The 13,807-nt window shown below is 48.7% G+C and overlaps 1 protein-coding gene across 2 annotated transcripts in view; it reads right to left on the reverse strand.

The window, feature by feature from the left end:
• pdzrn3b (PDZ domain containing RING finger 3b) overlaps nt 1–13,807 on the reverse strand; it is an 80,090-nt gene that overhangs the window by 31,187 nt on the left and 35,096 nt on the right. The window contains exon 1 of one of the 2 annotated variants that reach the window (XM_030375012.1): nt 13,168–13,188. The exons of the other annotated variant lie outside the window; for it this stretch is intronic. The gene's annotated coding sequence lies outside the window, so the exon portion shown is untranslated. Of the gene's footprint in view, nt 1–13,167; nt 13,189–13,807 lie in introns of those variants that run through there. 2 annotated transcript variants of the gene reach the window in all.

A 13,807-nucleotide genomic window follows, 5' to 3' on the forward strand; every position in this document is an offset into this window, starting at 1 on the left:
GGTGGTCTCAACTCACGGGCATACAGGAAGTACTTCATAAACTTGAGTGTCTGACTTTTAGTGGAAAAAACCCCACAAAAAAACACTACGTTTTGTAAAGATGAATTTTAGGATTTCTTCAGATTGTGTCAGTAATGTGTAAAATGTAATTGTAATCAGAAACTGTTTTATCTAAGATCCCTAGCTCTGCGCATTGTGTCATTAGAAGCAGTTTTGTCTTTGCTACCCAAATCAAGTGGTTAGCCTCTGTGCTCCTTGCTATGAGCATCATTGTTTCCTTGAATATACTCACTGTGAAACAAAACTGCATGAGCCTGAATACAAAGTACTTCAATATCCTAGCTACAGACAGTTGAAAAAAAGCCTCTTGTTTTTATCTCACTTGATCTGCAGCATTAACAACATCTTTTACCTGAGCAGAGAGGGATCAACCGAGGGCAATAAAGAGCTCATGTCAATGAGAGGAGCTTTTTGAAGAGCCATATCGCCACCTACTGGTAGCAGTGCTATCTGAGAAACAAGTGACCAACACATCTCATTTTGTGTATAGTACTACAAGTATACTACTTGTGCAAGGACAAATAAAGAATCTTCTTCTATGACCAACAACTAAATGCCAATGATGGAGGATAAATTATTTGTGACTATATATATATCTGTAACATGTGTGTGTGTATCCACGTTTGTTTGTTTGTCTCTCTCTCTGTGTGTGTGTGTGTGTGTGTGTGTGTGTGTGTGTGTGTGTGTGTGTGTGTGTGTGTGTGTGTGTGTGTGTGTGTGTGTGTGTGTGTGTGTGTGTGTGTGTGTGTGTGTGTGTGTGTGTGTTTCAGCGAGCTACGGGACAGATATGGTTAGGAGCAAACTCATACATTTGTGTCAACAGCTTGTGGTGTAATCCACTAGTATTGAGCTGTGTGTGTGTGTGCGTGTGTGTGTGTGTGTGTGTGTGTGTGTGTGTGTGTGTGTGTGTGTGTGTGTGTGTGTGTGTGTGTGTGTGTGTGTGTGTGTGTGTGGTCCCATTGGCATATAGCTGCTACATTCTACAGAAGGACATCAATCTGATAGCGGGGCCAAACATACCCCTCCCCCTGAACTCCCACCTTCTAGATCTGTTGGCATTGCATCACCGGCACACCCCCAACACACAAACACACACACACACACAGACACACACACCCTCATTAGGTGCACATGGATGTTTCAGGAGCTTCGCAGTTTATGTTAGCATTAAAAGGTGGTAGCGGGGAGGGGAAGGAGGATGAGCAGAGAAGAGGAGGAGGAGGAGGAGGAGGAGGAGGAGGAGGAGGAGGAGGAGGAGGAGGAGATGGGGGGGTTTGAGGAGGAGGAGGTAGACGGAGGACAGAATGCTGGAGCCACGGCTTTAGTCTACAGTGACTCAGTCTGGGTACTGCCAAGCCTCAGGGTGAAAGACACACACACACACACACAGGCTCCCCTGTGACTTTCCTCTCCTCTACAAGAATTTCCACATCCCCTGCAACCAGCTGGGCTGAGCGGCAAGAACAGCAGTTATAGGTGGGGGGGAGAGAAAAACATTAACTCCACTAACCGTGTGTGTGTGTGTGTGTGTGTGTGTGTGTGTGTGTGTGTGTGTGTGTGTGTGTGTGTGTGTGTGTGTGTGTGTGTGGCGCAGAGTGAGTCAGGCCAATTCTGGCTTAAATAGGCTGATCTGATCTATCACCTAATGGGACCAGTTAATGGGCCGGGCCCGACCACATGGGAGGGGGGCCGGGTTTGGGGGGACCCAAGCCCTCTTCGGGCCTCCAGGCGTGGGGACCACCTGTTCAAACAGACCAGCACTATCCTGAGGAAATGAAAACTTCTCCCATCTCCCTTGGAGCCAGAAACTAAATCCTGCTCCCCCACCGCCAGCCTGGGGGCTCTGCCACCCCCCCCCGTCCCCCGTCCCCCCCCCGTCCCCATCCCCCTGACTATCTGCAGTCTGCCTCTCATCTGATCTGGACGCCGCAGAAAGAGCCGTGATAAGGGCAGAAAACGTGATCAGGTTGGGAAATTAAAAGTCCACAATGTCTCCGTCTGTGGCGCCGTACGGTCAGGTCAACGTCTGCTGGCAGAGAACCTGCTCTATGAGGCGTAGGAGCGCTGGAGGGTGCCTCTCGCTCTCACACACTCAAAGCACACACGCTCAAACACGTAATCACACAAACACACAGGCAAAATTGATCCGAAGCGCTTCGCCGTGCATAAAACCTAAAACATTGCCCATAGGGTGAACCGTTTGAAACATGAGCTCTGATTGGCCTCATGTGCAGTCATCAGAGGCAGCAGAGTCTGTGGAGGAGTCTGTGGCTGGAGGGGGAGCCGAGAGAGAGGACAAACAGAGAGGGCCTGTCAAACACGGGCGTGACCCCGCGCTGACCTGCTCTGCCCTTTGTGGGAGCACAGGGAGCCGGACAGGGGGTCCGCCCAACGGAGCAACGAGACTCCCTGCACGGACCTGATCTGAGACACAGTGAAGGTGTAATGCAACCAAGCGTTTAATACCTCATACATCTCAGTAATAAGCAGCAGTGAGCTATCGCAACGGCAGTTAAGGGCACCATTACGCAACTGGCTTCAACCGTTCCCCAAGCTGCTAACTTTTGAGTGTTTAATAGAAAATAACAGCTTGGGAATGTATCTGTCGAGAGACACGAGTGAAAACACACACACACACACACACACACACACACACACACACACACACACACACACACACACACACACACACACACACACACACACTCTTAGATTGCACAACTTTCCCCCTAAAGCGAAAAGCAAACTTCTCCCAGACGGTATTAACATTGAGTTACTGTCTCTCCCAGACACTCTCCTTATCAGCTCAGGCAGGGTCCTGCCGTCACAACGGCCCCTACTGCTCTACCTTCAAACATATACCCACTGTATGGCTCTTGTTGCTATGGAGACAGACCATACCATGTGTGGGGGTAAGGAGCTGCGGTGGGGGGTACACAGAATCAGACTTTTCAGAGGAACCCTCAACTGAGGGGAAATTAGCGTGCTTTCTCTTAAGATTATAAAATATTTTTTCCTGTTTTATTAAGGACTGCCTCATGTCTTTGCTGCTGCAGTGTTTGTACTAAGGGGCGTGTTCACTGGTCACGGTGTTTGACCCCCTAATGAAACGTTGTGGATTTGAATCCCCAAGGCGTGCGGTCCACCTGAGGGCCCACATCCTGCTCATTGACGACAAGTATCTTTAAAGAGTTCACAGTGAAACGCTTGCTCAATAAACATCGCTGTGCTTTCAGTGGTGAGAGACAGACAGAGGGGCTGCCTGACGGGAGAAGAAGAGGCGACAGACAACGGGGAAAAAACAAGAAACAATCTTGTGAAATGATTACAGACCCGACGGCGCAGGAAGTAAAGAACAGGTGCTGTCAAATATCATCCTTCCACTCCCTCGGTAGAAAGACGTCTCGCCATCGAGTCGTTGTGTGCGTCTCTGTGTGCGTCTGTGTGTGTCTGTGTGTGTGTTTCCAACAAGGGGCCCTAACAGATAAGTCTCCACAGAGTCTTCCTTCAGTGGCTTGACAGCAGGGCGGCGGCTCACCCAAAAGGAGACCTGAAATTACCCCTTCAAGGCCATAACTCAGGAGTAGTTGCCCTCAGTGCCCCGTCAGCAGGTGAAATAAATGAGCTGTGGAAGGCGAGTCATATTATAAAACTAACTAGAACATTCTAATAAAATCTCTGCAGTGCGACAAATCAGAGACGCATAACATTTCCTTTTCGATCCATCCAGCCATTCAAACATCAAATCCCCGCAGGAGCGCCGTTATTAACTGACAGATAATCCCTGAGAAGGAAAAAAAACGCTGTAGTGCACAGTTTGACCAGCAGGAGTCTCTGTGTCCTTCTAGAGAATCTCTCTCTCTCTCTCTCTCTCTCTCTCTCTCTCTCTCTCTCTCTCTCTCTCTCTCTCTCTCTCTCTCTCTCTCTCTCTCTCTCTCTCTCTCTCTCTCTCTCTCTCTCTCTCTCTCTCTCTCTCTCTCTCTCTCTCTCTCTCTCTCTCTCTCTCTCTCTCTCTCTCCCTCCTCCATCCCCTGCTGGAGGGGGTGGGGGGGCCAGACCTCTTTCTAGTAGGACAACGGTTACAGTTACACATTAAATGCATATTTCAGGGAGCGTGTAAAATACTTTATGGAGCCGCCACAGCTGGCAGGAAAACGTAAATCCCGTCTCACTTGGCGAAGTATGTGACATGAGCATGCCTTCGCCGTGTCGTTGGAACGTGTTTCTGGGCCTCGGTGTGCACGTGACGTGGGGACCCACCTTACATTCAAAGGACAAATGCCGGGTCCTACCCCCGGATAACAAGGAAAGCACTGAGCGCAATAAAAAAGTTAAACTGGAACTGGTTCAGCGACGTGGACCTTTAAAGCATTGCTCTAAATGCAGGATCCGTGTATGAAATTAGCCTTGACAACGTGCGTCAAGACTGCATTTAATCAGAGAGGAAAATAACACACACAGAGAGAGAGAGAGAGAGAGAGAGAGAGAGAGAGAGAGAGAGAGAGAGAGAGAGAGAGAGAGAGAGAGAGAGAGAGAGAGAGAGAGAGAGAGACTCTGCTGATGTCGTTAAGTAAATGCATCTGCCATCCCTGACGGGGCGAAGTTAAGAGGAGAGCAGGGAGCGCAAGGAGACGATACAGCAGAGTGAGAGGAAAATATCTGGAGGTTTCAAGGGTCTCTCGGCCGGGTCCCGCTGGTACGGGAGAGAGCAGCAGCGGTGGTGGTGTGCTCATGGCTGACCTGGTCCATCATGAAAGCACTCATGCTTTTCCAACAGGCAGACAGGAAACACCTGGGCCCGAGGGCCAGAGAATGGCAGGCGGTCCGCCACACAATGCCACACATCATCGGCCCCCAATGCGAGGGTCCCCCGTCGGCCCCTAGCCCAAACACCACCGCATAGCTGCCAGCGTGTAAACAAACAGACCTGTGCCGGCGCTCGGGGACGGGACCAACAGGGGTGTGTGTGTGGGGGACGAACACTTATATTAATTCAAAAGGTCTCGGCCCCTCAAGCCACCAAACTCACAAGAGGAGAAAAAAAATAATACCATACTGTAAAAAACAATTGGCTGGAATTGAGTCTCTCTCCCGGTAACAAAAAAAACAAAACAATTTCTGACTTGTGTCAGGGCTGAAGCGTTTCCACGGTGGCGTGGGCTCCTGAAAGACCAGGAAGTGGAGAAAAAAAAAAGAATAGTCACGGATGGAAAGATGAGTGATAGAGCTCACAGGGGAGGGGGGGAGAGGAGGAGGGGAGAGGGGGGGTTGAGAATCAGCAGGGGGTCGGCTGCTGGGGTTTTTGAGGGCGGAGATGAGCTTGTGTTGGAGTGGGCTTGGCGGGTTAGTGTTTCTTCTCATGGATGTGCGGCTTCCCCTGCTGGGCTCAATGGGGGAATAAAGAGGTTGGCCACAGCAGCCCCGAGGAAAGTGGCCCAACGTAAACAACTCAGCCTGGCAGGAAGGCCAGGGAGCTGCCATAATGGATGGCGGTCACGGGAAGATGAATCGACGCCCACAGAGAGAGCGAGCGAGGGGAACGAGAAATAAGGGGAACGAGGGAGAGAGGAGCGAGGCAGGAGGGGGGCGGGGATAAGAAACATGACGGGGGTTTCGGGGGGGGGGGTTAGTTCTGGGGCCTTACATGGATCCTTATCTGGCCCAGTTGTCCCAAGAGAGGAGTTAACCGACTGAGCTGCGACTGGGCTGGAAGAGACGCCCCGAAACCCCTCGCTGAGGCAGACGTCGTACGACGAAGCGAAACGCTGGGCTTTCCAGCAGCCAATCATCTCCTTATGCAACCAGGGGCCAATCATCTCCTCATGCTACCGAGGGCCAATCATCTCCTCACGCTACCTTCAGCCAATGTGGTATAGGCTGTGGAGTCTATCCATTATCGTGTTGGCACAAAGGCAATGTCTGCACGCTTTTTGAATAAAGTGACAAATTCTGCCACTATAATTTCCCCCTGGGAGAAGAGTTGCTTCCTGGTTTTGAAAGTATTTAACTGTGGCCGCCTCCCTAACATTAGCAGTGATACTTCTTCACTTCACGACAACAACCTCCGACAAAATAATTCAAGCATTTCCCAGACATAAGTGAAGAGCGGCAAATGGGAACACAAGGGCGCATAGTGATTCACAGCAGCGGGGTCTGTAAAGTAGGGCTGCTTTTTTGCTGGAGTGGTTTCTTTGTTCTTCCATTGTCGCTTGTCAATCTTCTTTTCACCCAGCACAAAAAAATCCACTAAATATCCTCCAGCGCCAGCCAATTAGTACAACGCAGAGGGATTTTTTCACAGTTGCGAGGCCTTGATTACGAGCTTCGATTAAAAAATAAACAAAGTAGGCAGGGTGACTTATCACTCTTGGCGCCTCTGCAGTAGTTATTTTGAGGATTTGTTTTAACTGCAAGTCAGACATAACAACATTGGGGTGCGTTTGTTTAACCAGTTGATTAACACATGGGGAATTTGAAAGACACGCAACACCAAAATAATCACCAAACTAAAATATTGAACAGAGACAAGAAACTGCCATATTCTAATTCTTTTTTATCGTTTGATGTAGATGTTTGAACATTGGGCATGAACCTGTGGATGACGTACAATATGCATGCTTTCTGTGTGATGTGTCAATATGCGCTTACTTCTATGCGGGTGACCTTGTGAATCCACAGTTACTTGTGTATGGATCCAGTGTGCCAGCTCAGCCCCTTCATCAGTGCTGTTTGGCATGAGAGGGGGCGCCCAGCCAATGGCCAGCCATTGGTACAACCTCTTCCCCTCGTCCCTGGCACTGGGCCCCGACATGGCCAATGATCTCTGACTAACAAATTAACAAGGCTGGGGTGTGGATCCGGGGTGTTTGGAGGGGAAGGGGGGCGGGGAGCCGACAAGACACCTATGGCTGTGGGGATTAATGCCAAGATTTACCCACAGACGATGCTATAGAGCTTACACTGGTGGATGAGAGAGAGAGAGAGAGGAGGTGTTGGGAGAGACATGGGTTTGGTGGGGGAGAGGTGTGAGTTATGTCTCCTCCTATTCTTGGCGCAAACATACATACATGCGGCCGCGCACACACACACACACACACACACACACACACACACACACACACACACACACACACACACACACACACACACACACACACACACACACACACACACACACACACACACACGGTTGTCTGGCAACGTGAACTCTCTGCTTAAAGTCTCTTCGTCCCTGGTGTTCTCATGGTGATCTCTTGACAATAAAACAGAATCAAAACAAGCACAGCCTCCGACAGTCTTCCATACGGCACTCGTCTGACAGTGCACATCCAAGACCACCGCCCACCAGGAAGGCTCTGGAGAACACCTTCCATGACGCAGCTCTCTCTTTTACATCGACAGTATCCCATTCTTCTATTTGACTGTGTTTTTTGTTTGTTTTTTAATTAGGGAGAACACCACGACAGCCCAGCGCGAGGTTTGGGTGTCTCGTAGCGCAACAGTGAGCACATGCTGCGTGAGGTATGCAGGGATCTGGGCTCACGCCGCGGGCAGTGGGGATTGGACCCGACAAGGTTGGCACCCACACAAGGTAGGAGGGGGCAAAAAACACTCCAAACCCCAGGCTAGGCCCGGGAGAACAAGGGACAACGAGAGGAAATGTATTCACACTGGCCAGCTTTTGTTGCATGAAACATGGAGGCAGCATGCTTATCCTGCTGCCAGGAGGTGGAATCGTGACAATGGATGGGTAAAACCTCCAGACCGAACCCAGATTCCCACATAGGCATAGCAAAACGTCACATGCGTCTCCAATTCACACCAGCTCTGTCTTCACTTTCTTCTTTAAATAAGACCCGCTATATTTAAGGTCAGTATTTATTATTAAAGTCTATGATCAGAACCGACTTTTTCCCATTAATACAGATTGGACACAACTGAAATTGGTATGGAAGCTTTCATTTCCTTGTTTAACCATTTTGCACGTATATTTCCGACATACTGTTTACATAGAGTGGTCCATGAACTCATTAAACTCTGGAGTCTGGTTTGAATAGAGCTGTCAATTAACATGGCAGTCCATAAGAAGTGTACAACACTAACGTGACAGTTTTTGTGTTAATTAGGGGGGAGGGGGGGGGGGGAAGAGAGAGAGAGAGAGAGAGAGAGAGAGCGAGAGCGAGAGCGAGAGCGAGAGAGAGAGACTCATCTGTAGAGAGAAGTGGAGGGCACGGTGATGAAAGTGAAGTGGTCAATGAAGCCAAAGAGGTGAAGAGCATGTCGTTGATGGACATATCTAGCATTGAAATAACAAGCTTCCCATGAAAGTCTCCCACATACAGACACACACGCACACACATTCTTATTTCCTGAGTGACTCCCACCGGATTCAAAGCGTGGGTTGCAACATTCAAGTTTTTCAAATAGGGTGTAAGCTAAGACGGCTAAACTCTCACCTAAGCATGAATACCACACTCTGGTTTGTGAATCACTGGGGGGAGGTGGATGGGAAGAAGGGTTATTGAATGTTCACCAGAGGATTTCTATTCCGAGAGAGAGATGCGTGTTCAGCTGGGAGGTGGGCGCTGCTCGCAGAGCTTGTTAATGGACAAGGTCACGTCTCGCTGCGTGGGCCCTTCCCTTGTCACTCAGATTTTGCGTTTATTTGCTTTCAGCCATGACCAAAATCCATGCCTTTCAACACCTATAAAAGGTGATGACCCGCTCGCTGCAAGATAACTTATCCCTGGCTGCAGTTAAAGCTGGCAAACCAAACCAGACATCAGCTTGTCAATACTTTCCCCGCAGTAATCATTTTTTAAGCTGCTATTTCCACCTCTACAAATAAAATCACATCTCGCTTTACCCTCTGCGAACCCTAAGCCCTACCTCCCTGACATCCTACTGCGGAGCTGCCAGGCCCTAGGCCCCCACTCATCATCGGCCTGATAGGCTGGAGCAGAGCAGGCTCGTGGCACTACCTCATCATCATTCACAAGGACTGTTATCCGCCCTCCCTCCAGCCCTACACCACCTCCAGCACCACCACCCGTACCCCCCACACCTCCGTTTTCTCCCCTAGTTCCATCAAATCCATCTGTTGATCATCCACGGCGTCCCATCCCGCTGCTCCCTTCGGCGGATTGAGGGGATTTGGATTCGCCGGAGACACACAGGTGCTCAAGAGAGATCGAGAGAGACAGGAAGAAGGAGAAGGCGCAAGAGGGGGTTTAGAGGGGAGTAGGGAGGGAGCGAGTCGCACACAAGAGGAAGAACGAAAGAAAATACAAACGCTTTTAAAACTCTCTACCTAAGCTCTACTATACCATACCCAGAACACATGCCTTGTTTGACAAAGACGCACGGGGGGGGGTGAGATTGACACGGCGGCTGAAAAGAAGGAAGAGTCTCTTTACAAGGGAAGGCTTTAAATCGGATGTTTAAACTCCGACGCTATCTCACACACAACTTTGGGCAGCTTACAATGTTGGGGTTTACTCAGATATTTCACTGTTCACTCTTTTGTTCAGCCACTCAGACAGCAGTATCAGGAGACTGAGACCTCCTTTGTATCGGTATCTAATTAAAAAGAAAGAACTTCCAAATCCATGCTCTTTCATTTTAACACATATACTGCAGGCTAATTGTTTTAGGAAGAGGAATGGTAGAGGAGTGGGAGTAAACTCATTATATTTGACTATCTCCATATTGACCATATCTCTTCAGACTCTTCAGGCCGGCGGCTGGAGAGGAGAGGTCGCCGTGGAGACCACATCCCCATCACTGCTAATGATTATGTCCACCTATTAAAAACAAGGAAGAGAGGCCAGTTTTGCCTTGTTTTCCTGAAAACTAAATTGATACAAATCCTTTCAAGGGCCCTGTATAGGGCCCCTGAAAGGATTTGTTCCGATTTGGTTTTAACCCTCTAGCCAAGAATTGATTTTCCCTCTGTAGAGACGTCTTCCAATTTTCAAAAAGAATTAACTTAAATTGTCTTTGTTCAAGAGAGTTCCTTGAGCTTTTTTTCATGTTGATAATGAAAGCCTCTGTTTACAATAATGAAGTCTGATGGGGAAGAACTCGACTACAAAAAATGTGTCTTTAACCTTTTACTTTTTTTTCGCGAGTAATTGTTTCGCATTGATTGCAGTTTAGCGTTTCCAAGCAAATTGCTGAAGAGAATATTTTGGTCGCATCCACTTCAAAATCAATTAATTTCTTTGAGACGTTTCATTTTGATGCACTTCTAACCAAGGATATACATAATTTTAAGGATACATACATATTTTTTTTAAGATCCACACTTCTTTGCGACTTCCAGTACCTTCAAGGTTTCTCTATAGGCAACTATCATGACAGAGAGCTCATATTGCATATAGAGCATGTGTTGGATAGTACTAAATTAGGCATCTGCCAGGTCTGCTTTTGTGGAGCCTTGCAGCAGACTCCACTGTATGTTATACCTCGTTAGTTTGACGTGGAAGACGTGCGCCAACACAGCCGAAGCCAGCAACAAATCCTAGCTTTTGCTGGGTGCCCCTGCCAGCTGTAATCCTGAAGTTTTGTTTAATCATGGAAGCAGAAGCCCACCGCAGACTCACGCCCCGCACACACAACCCCCCCCCCCCCCCCTCAACTGCTTTACAGACACACACACACACACACACACACACACACACACACACACACACACACGCACACACCACTGGCCAGCAGCGCATAAACAATGTTAGCATAGCAGACCACGGACGACCGATTCTTTTTCAACGCTGACCTCATAGAAGAAGAAGAAAAAAATGCGTGTTTCAAAACATTTAGAAAAGCAAATGCGATCAGTGCTTTTGTATAAACACTGAGGCGTACCTCAAGCTTAATGCCGCTGTGAAACTTAAATGAAATTGAGGCGAGTTAGCAGCCAGCTAAAAGTTGAACGTGATCTCTATCTGAGGTCATGATTGTGCGGTTCAGAACTGGAGAGAGAACGGGCAAGAGAGAGGAGCGCGAGACGAGAGAGAGCGGGCAAGAGAGAGAGAGATATGATATGACCAGGCCAATGACAGAAATATCAGCACTAAAAGACGTGTGGTCTGGGTAAAGTGGATAATGGTTTGGAAAGGGGAATGCAAGTTGTGAAGACCAACTGTTCCGTACTTTTCCATAACTGTATAATGGTCAGATTGGCCTACCACCGAGGAACCATGTTTGATGGTGAATGGCAAACCTTTATGCAACGGGTGACGCAAAGGTTTCAAAAGGGCCGCCTTGATGGTTGGAAGAATGGCAATGGGAAATGTAACGCACAGAGTGAATCAAAATACATTCTGGTATTAATATAAGGAGGATGTCTGCTATCACCATCACAGTGAGGTCACACAACGATCGCTTGCGGGATGAGGTTAAAATATCCAAAGCTAGACACACAAACCATGTCTGGGACTTTGCTGGGCTTAAAAGAGAGTTGTGCCTTTGTGGGTTTATCTTCATAGCCTGTCTCCCGGATGAAGCCACGATAAAGAAAATGTTATTAATACTGTGGTAGAGCATTTCATAGGGTGTCACAGCAGCGTTTCCTTGTTTCATCTATTCCCATGACACAGCTTCGTCACCACCACCATCAACATCGTGGTCATTGTAAGTCAATGAATCGTTCTGTGTGCAATGTGGCGGCGAAGGAATCCATTGACACAGGGTTGGCTTCACACTGTAAATGACAGATCCGTCCCACTCCCCCGTTTGGTTGCAGCCATGAGGCACCGCATTTGGATCCTGGGCTGACGAAATAGAGCTGCATTCATTGAAAGAGAATTGACTTAGATAAAATGATCACGATGTCTCGCTTGTTAATGTAATGTGATAATATTCCTAACAATATTAGGCATAACCAATCAGGATGATCTGGTATTTATTTTCCTTTTTTTACTCTTTCACGACCACACACATAATGTAGATCCTATCGTGATGTATTAAAAATGGAATGAAGAGGCTCTGTTTTTTTTCGCTTCTCCCCCACGCTCACACCCTCTCCCCTCTCCTATTAAGTTTGGGACAGAAACCACGGCGCTCGACTAAAGACAACCACAATCCAACCCTTAACTACCTAATGATGCCAAGAAGATCCTGAAAAACCCAATTTGCCTCATTTGTTTCCAGTCCCTACAGGGATGCCATCCTTACCAGTCCAGGTGTGTGTGTGTGTGTGTGTGTGTGTGTGTGTGTGTGTGTGTGTGTGTGTGTGTGTGTGTGTGTGTGTGTGTGTGTGTGTGTGTGTGGGGGACCACCATCCAGGGAACACAGCGCGTGTCACTCACCTTGTTCACCCTCAGCGCAGTTAACCCCCGCCCCCTTGTAACAAATCACACGCTCGCATCAGGAGGTTACCTTTCTCCACCCCCCCTCACTTCCCTGGAGGATTATGCAAAGTAAGTAAGTCAATACAGGTTAAGTCTCCATTATAGTCTGAGCCAACACCCCCCCCCATTCACACACACACACCCCTGTCGGGTCCTAAACCTTGGCCGGTAAGAAAATGCCCCTTTTTTTCTCTCTCGCTCTTTCTCTTCCGCAAGAGCAGAACAATTAGAAAAGCCAGGGGAGATGGAGACAAGAGCGGTGGCTGGCGGCTACCAATCAGCCGTCTCTCTCTCTCTCTCTCTCTCTCTCTCTCTCTCTCTCTCTCTCTCTCTCTCTCTCTCTCTCTCTCTCTCTCTCTCTCTCTCTCTCTCTCTCTCTCTCTCTCTCTCTCTCTCTCTCTCTCTCTCTCTCTCTCTCTCTCTCCCCCCTCCCTTGCGTGACTGACGGACGGGATTATTATAACGACAGGAGGGGCGGGGCAGCGGAACAATTCGTGCACTGTCATCGAACACAGCTCAAGTCAAGAGCCTGTCACAACAACAAGTACCCCGAAGGTCGGGGTGAGTGTGAACACACACACACACACACACACACACACACACACACACACACACACACACACACACACACACACACACACACACACACACACACACACACACACACACACACTACAATGGCACAGAATTAGAGCGGGGGAGGGAGGAACAAGAGAGATGATATGGGAAATCCAAACTGGGACATTGTACTTACATGCTGGATCACAAAAGGCTATTTTTATAGCAGCAGCGGGTTTCCTTACCTACAAAGGAGGGGAAAAAAAGAAATATAAAGAGGGAGAGAGGGAGAGAGGGAGAGGGTGAGAGAGAGAGAGAGACGAAAGCGAGAGAGAGGGAGGGGGAGGGGGAGAGAGAGCAAAAGTTAGACGTCTGCACATCGTAGCAGAGTGTGGCATGCATGTCAATCACCAGGCGCTGGCGGTTTGGGCAGTTGGTTGGAGTCGGTTTTTTGGAGCCTGAGAGACACCCAGAGACAGCGATGGAGACACAGGGATTGTCCATATTTGGTAGTGTGGGTCCTCCCCACAGGCGTTGTTTAATAATGCAGCGCCAGGGCCTCATTCGGTCAGGATGACTGGCCTGCATTCCACCCTGCCTCCCCGAAGGAGGAGGAGGGGGGGGGTCGCTATCTTCCAAACCAGATCATCCCCCCCCCCCCACACACACACACACACACACACACACACACACACGCTTCTTCCCATGACTACAATTAGCGCTGCATTCAGAGCAACACCGCTGGAGCAACACTGGAAATACCCTTCATATATCCTCAATAATACTGCAGTAGTACAAAAGAAAGAAAGAAAGAAAGAAAGAAAGAAAGAAAGAAA

Source organism: Gadus morhua, chromosome 13 (assembly GCF_902167405.1).
Source record: "Gadus morhua chromosome 13, gadMor3.0, whole genome shotgun sequence".
Lineage (NCBI taxonomy): Eukaryota > Metazoa > Chordata > Actinopteri > Gadiformes > Gadidae > Gadus > Gadus morhua.